General features: G+C 41.7%; 1 pseudogene; it reads right to left on the reverse strand.

The window, feature by feature from the left end:
• Positions 1 to 1,186: 1,186 nt before the first annotated feature.
• On the reverse strand, positions 1,187 to 4,849 carry LOC110483514 (hyaluronidase-4-like; annotated as a pseudogene).
• Positions 4,850 to 6,068: the final 1,219 nt, after the last annotated feature.

The following is a 6,068-nucleotide window of genomic DNA, read 5'->3' on the forward strand; positions in this document are numbered from 1 at the left end:
TGTTGCTAGGATATGTCTTGCACTGTCCTGCTCATAGAGCAGGCTGTAAGAAGAAGGTATTTCATGCTTGGATATTTATCCTTAATTTGAAACATGACTAAGGATCAGCAAGTGAATTACCATGCCATAAGCACAGAATTTGAAAGACTGTTGATAAGCGAGTACCTAGACAACATCACTGATTTAGAGAAGTTTGAGGGCCACAGTACATCAAGAAATGACTTGATGTGAATGTTGCCTGAAGGAAAAAAGAAGCAGGAATTGAACATAAAATGGCAAAGAGGGTGCAGCAGTTATTGATGTCTGTCTATCCTCTCCTTGCAAAGATAAGGAAGGGTAAAACCACCAAGGCAGGCGTCTCCATCTCCTTTAATGTCTTCAAGACCAAGAGAAGTGAAGCCCCTTGCTGGGAAGTGCAGTGGGTGAGCAATGGCAGTGATACAGGAGTAGTGAGATCTAACAGAAGAGGGAGTTAATGCTCCTTCTCAGACAGGGTGCCAACTTCAGATTCAGTACCTGGGATGAAAATTCAAACATAGCCTTCAAAAGCAAATACAACTCATGTGCTAAACTCTGAAACAGAGGAACTGGGGTCTGCTGGTAGTGCAGTCACTCTTTACAGGTGAGAACAGAATCAAAGCAGTGACAGATAAATCATTCTGCTTTTTCACAGGAATTCTACTGCCCTCATCCAGGTTCTGGGAGGATGTCCAGAATCACATTAGAAAAGGATAATGGACTTTTCTCAAAAATACTGTAATGTGTACATTTCAGCTGATGTGAGCAGTACTCCTCTGTTCTGGGGACTGGACCAACATAGGTATTATGGGACTTAATTATATGGCTTTGAGGTGAAGACATGCAGAAAGACTGTTGGTTCCAATTTTCCATTCTTATGTGCACAGAACAAGTTGCTAACATCTCTGTCTCAGTTTCCCTTCTAAAAAAAAGGCAGGTGTCTGGGGATTAGTGATTGCATAGTTGAACAGAAGAAAGTACATGAGGGAGGATTAATGTATTAACAGCCTCCTAAGTACAACATCAAATTTCTGAACTCCTTTTAATCCATTCAAATGATTGAGTACAGCCTTGCTTGAGTACAGCCTAGTTAGGAATTAAAGAAAAAAAAAAAAAAAAAAAAAAAATATATTCAAGGCTGTGTTTTTTCTTCAGAACATTGTGCTCTTTAAAGCATGTGGATAATTAGCATGAACCAGTAGAGCTGGCCCAAGTAGGAGGTTTTCCATCCTGATGCACCATCTGCAAGAATGGTTAAAGGACAAATGCAGCCTACATTGTTCCAGCAAAAACTTCCAAAAGAGAGAACTAATACAGGCTCCTCTCGACAGCCTAGTCAGGTATACACAAATACTGGCAAAGCATAGTCTTGGGATGCCATGGAGGAAGTCCCTATGGATTCATTCAACCTAAACTGAGAGAAGTACAAAATATTTTTGACTGTTTCCAAGGGGTCTCTATATGTCAGTGGAAAGATACAGGGCTGCAAAGCTATCTCAGAGACAGGAAAATTCATTGTTCCTCAAAACTTCACTCTTTGGGCAAGAACCAGTATAATTCTAATAATGGAAACTGTAATTATGGCAATCAGGGTATAAGTAGCATTCCCACAGGCCCTTTGGTTTGCTTTCCATTCCTAAAGCAATTGTTTCCTTCATAAAAGGTTTTGCACTTTCTTCAAAAGAAACATATAACATTCAACATCATTTTCTGAAATATGAGTTTCCTGCACTTTCCTCTGTAGATATCTTTTGCACCACACACAGTTGCAGGCCCACTGAGGTCTCCAGTGTGCACAATCTCTGACAGCTACCCTGGTGAAGACCTCAGCTGGGACTTAATAGTTAATTCCATGCCTTTTTTTTTTCTGAATGGGTTTGAAAACTGAAGTCTTAGGGTATGCCACCATTAATATGGATTTCCTGTGATGTGCCTGCCCTCTTGTTTTAGCTAGGGGACTTCAAACCATATAGAACATTTTCAGGTTCAGTACATTGTACCTCAGGAAGCACAGTTCTGTCAGGCATTCCAGGAGTCTTGAAAGACTTTCTCTCCCAAACTGGTGATCAGGCTGATTTCAAATCAAGAGAAGTCCAGATGAGTGGTATGTGCAGCCATGCCAGGGCTGAAAGGTGACCAATGCATTTGGTGTTCCATTTTCAGGAAGTACAACTTAAGAGATGACATTGGGCAGATCTCCCAGTTTTGTCTCTAGAACATAACAAAAGAGTTATTAGTATTTATTCCATATATAAATATATTAATTGGTCAGTTCTAAGGCACCTACCATGAACACCTAACACTGAAGAAACAAGGTGAGTACAATCTAACCCAAAAATAGGGGGAAATTCCCAGCCAAAGTAAATTGGTGCAAGTCCAGAAGACATCCTACTGCAGTTATTTTCTCATCAATTCACCAAGGGTGTTGCCATCACTTCAGTGGGCCCCAGGGTATCTTAGTGGCTGTGGCTGTTGCAGTGGAAAGCCTGATGAAGACATGGCTTCCTTATCATTCATGCTTTCTCAACAACAACCAGAGTAACTCTGAAATCAAACCTTGGCTTTATCACTATCACCACAATTTCATGAGCATCCCTGGCCTGTCTATGCAATGCCAGCCAGAGATACTCCAAATAGCTTTAAACAAGCACACATATTTCATTGTCATTGTGCAGTACCATAAAGGGATCCAAGTTCAAACCCTTGATAGTAATAAAGCAGATATAAGAACACTTGTCCTGAGCTATTTATTAGCCTGCCTACACTATCACATGCAGCTAGTGGCTTCCAGACCATGCCTGATATCTCTGCACAGCACTGCAGTGTACAATGTGGACTTTGTAGCTAAGGTCTGTGCCACTACTATGGGCAACATCATTAATCACAAGGTCCCTACAGCAAAATCAATATATTTATATGTAAGAGAGAGAGAGTGGTATCATTTTCCAGCTTCAAGATCTCCCCTGCATTCAAAACTCTGGGAAAATCCCACACACCTGTAAAATCAACATCATGGATTTGTATTTGAGCTCTATTGTTCTTCTTTCTTAGTCCTAGCCTACTTTTTTATCTCTCCTGGGATTGTGACCTACTGGAGGTGAGGATCATGGGTGTCATATGTGCAGCCAGGCTGTTACATATATGCTGCTGGGAATACTGTAGTTATGCTATCCTTCCTTTCTATCAAAACAGAAAAACAGTGAGGAATATCTATGCACCTGAGGTACTTTTATGGGCCTCCCCAGTCCCGCATTTTTCTGTTATTTTAGGGTAAGCCTAGCATAACTTAATTTCATCAAAATCATCATCATCCAAGGTAACCAACCTAGGTATTTTTAATAAGCCTTTGATGCATTTAAGATATAATCTTCTGACAGTCTGAGGCACCAGATTGTTTTGCAGCACACAAGTGTGCCTGTTCCTCCTGCTGACCAGGCAGGCCATACACAGGACCAATGCAAAATGGAGCAGATGCTGCAGAACTCAACATTTTGTCAGAGGTGTACTAGTACTCACAGTTGGCAAAGCCACTAAGGGCTTGTCAGCATTAGGGAGGCCAAACTGAATTTCTCACCACAAGGCTGCACAGTCAAAACTGGAAGATTATGAGTTTGGTCTTTTGAGGAGACAGCCAACAAAAAGACCACCTTTAGAAAATCAGGCTGAGAGATGGAGAAAAGGGACAGTGACCTCCTGCCAGCCCAGCACCCTCCTCCTTACACCAGACCATGCTTGGGATTATCATGTACTTCTGGCTTTCCAGGAGGGTTCCATGGAGGCTGCAGCACTGCTGATGAGCAGCTTTGGCAAAAAAAAAAAAAAAAAAAAAAAAAAAAAAAAAAAGCAGATAATGCAGACCTTGCTGTGCTGGGGCTCTATTGCTGAGCACTGCTCTTGCAGTTCACAGAAAATCTGAGCTGTAAAAAAATTCTGCCAGAGGGCAGCAAATCCCTACAATTGCTTGCTTTTCCACACTGTGATTCTAAACTGCAGCGAGTTTCCCTGCAATACCACCCTCTGCTTCCACATTTGTTACAGACTGTGCTGAGCACATCCTCAGGTGAGTGACATGTGGTTCCAGGGAGCACCTCTGTCACTTGGCACAAGCACACCAGTGGTGTGCACTGGCAGCACCCGTGCCCAGGCCACCTCATGGCATCTCACCAAAATCTATGAGGCTCACCAGAGGCTGCATTTCCTGGGATCTGCCTACCAGTGGGAAGCAGGGAGGCTCAGCTCTCCCACACTGTGGGTCCACACATCTCCCCTCGGGCAGGACTGGAGTGCAATTAGCCCTAGGCTCTATTTCCTGCTGAATATACTGATTTGCTGCTCCAAAGTTCTCTGAGCTGGCACATGGCAAAGTATCAGCACACTGAAGAAAATAATAATAATAAAAATAACAGCAGCAGCAGCAACAACATAACAACCACAATATCATTATAGGTTACTGAAGACTGCAAAGTGGCAGACCACCTTGACCCCTGAGGGAAACCTTTTCTGGGTAGCTTAGCACAGAAAGATATTTGCAGGAGCTCTATTGTTAAGGAGGAAATGGTTGCTCTTTTTAATTCAGTGTCATGGCAAATCTTTGACTTCTGACTTCCAATTTTATGCCATTTGATACACTTAGCCACAACACACACACGCACCATCTAAGAACAGTCTTGTTTGCAACGTGCAGAAAGGATGTGCCCAAGCTCTGCTCAATATTTTTCCCTTTCCCTTGTCTGTTCAAAGTTTCATCCAGTTGTGCAGGATTGCTAAAAATTATCCTTCTCTTTTTGCTTGGTATTTCTTTCACTTCTATCATCATAGTGGATATACCCATCCTGCTAACTAGATTCTCCTTTGGCAAAGGGAACACAGTGGCAGCCCATCTTGGCATCCAGCTGACAGTGTAAATGAAGAATGGACAGCAATTTCCAATGCAGAAAAAGTAGAAAATGTGTGTCTTTACCAAGTAACAAACAGCTCTAGCTAAGACTAAGCAAAATCGGCTTTAAAAAGGCAGTTCTGAAATGCAGACACATAGAGAGAAGTACATGAACCAAAACAAAAGATACTGCTGAAAAAATATAGCTGGCAAAATGATAAGAAAATTACTAATCATTCAGCAGTTGATATAAACCCAGCAGTTGATATAAACTCTCTCCCTAAATTAATCTAGAACATAACAATTCATTTTCAAGTTTTTTCATCTATCTTGTAACAGAAAACCTACTCCAGTGATGTTACACTATTCATATCCAGCGATTAGAAAAGTTAAGAATAAAGACGATGATATGTTCTCCTTTCTACAACAATATGGCATTGAAACAGCACAACCTTGATGGGCTTAAACCAGGCTGCCTCAACAGGCAAGCCAGTTGCCAAATACTCATCAAAGACAGGAATGTTTTTTGAAAGAAGAATTTTCACACCCACAGAGATCCAATAAAATCCCTGGACTCTTACAAAATAATCCTTTTGTTGACTTTTTATCAGCAAAGCTAAAGCTGATACACTCAAAAGTATGATAATGGAATGAGTTTTTTTCCAGTGGAAGTCATGCTGTCAGCAGTGAATTTTTCTGTTGGTGCTGGACCCAGATTTGATGGCAATGTGCCTGGGGGTGGTGGCAAAGGAAATGACCTCAAGAGCCATCGAGCCTGCAGCAGCCTCAGGCAGGGGGATGGCAGGATGCTTTGCTGCTGTCTCTACCTTTCCTCCTATGGATGGGGGCTTATTAGAGAATTTGCCTCACTGATATTCTGCAGAGTATCTCTGACACGTTAGTAAATGCAGGGGATGGAATATGTAGCAAAATGGATAATGAACATTGAGAAAATAAGAAGAAGAAGAAGAATGGACCTCATCACACAATTATCTGCCTGGGCCCGTGACACTGGTGGCTGATTATAGCCAAGACTCAAACTCTTTTAGTACAGTCCTTTACTGATCCTGATAAAGCTGCTAGAAAACCTGAGCAGCATTAACTGCTGAGGGACATTTCAAAATTAGGGTATGGCCTCCTCAAAATGCTATAAATTAAAGTATGAATCTGATAC

The sequence above is a fragment of the Lonchura striata genome, chromosome 1A (genome assembly GCF_050655825.1).
Source record: "Lonchura striata isolate lonStrDom1 chromosome 1A, ASM5065582v1, whole genome shotgun sequence".
NCBI classification, from domain to species: Eukaryota; Metazoa; Chordata; class Aves; order Passeriformes; family Estrildidae; genus Lonchura; species Lonchura striata.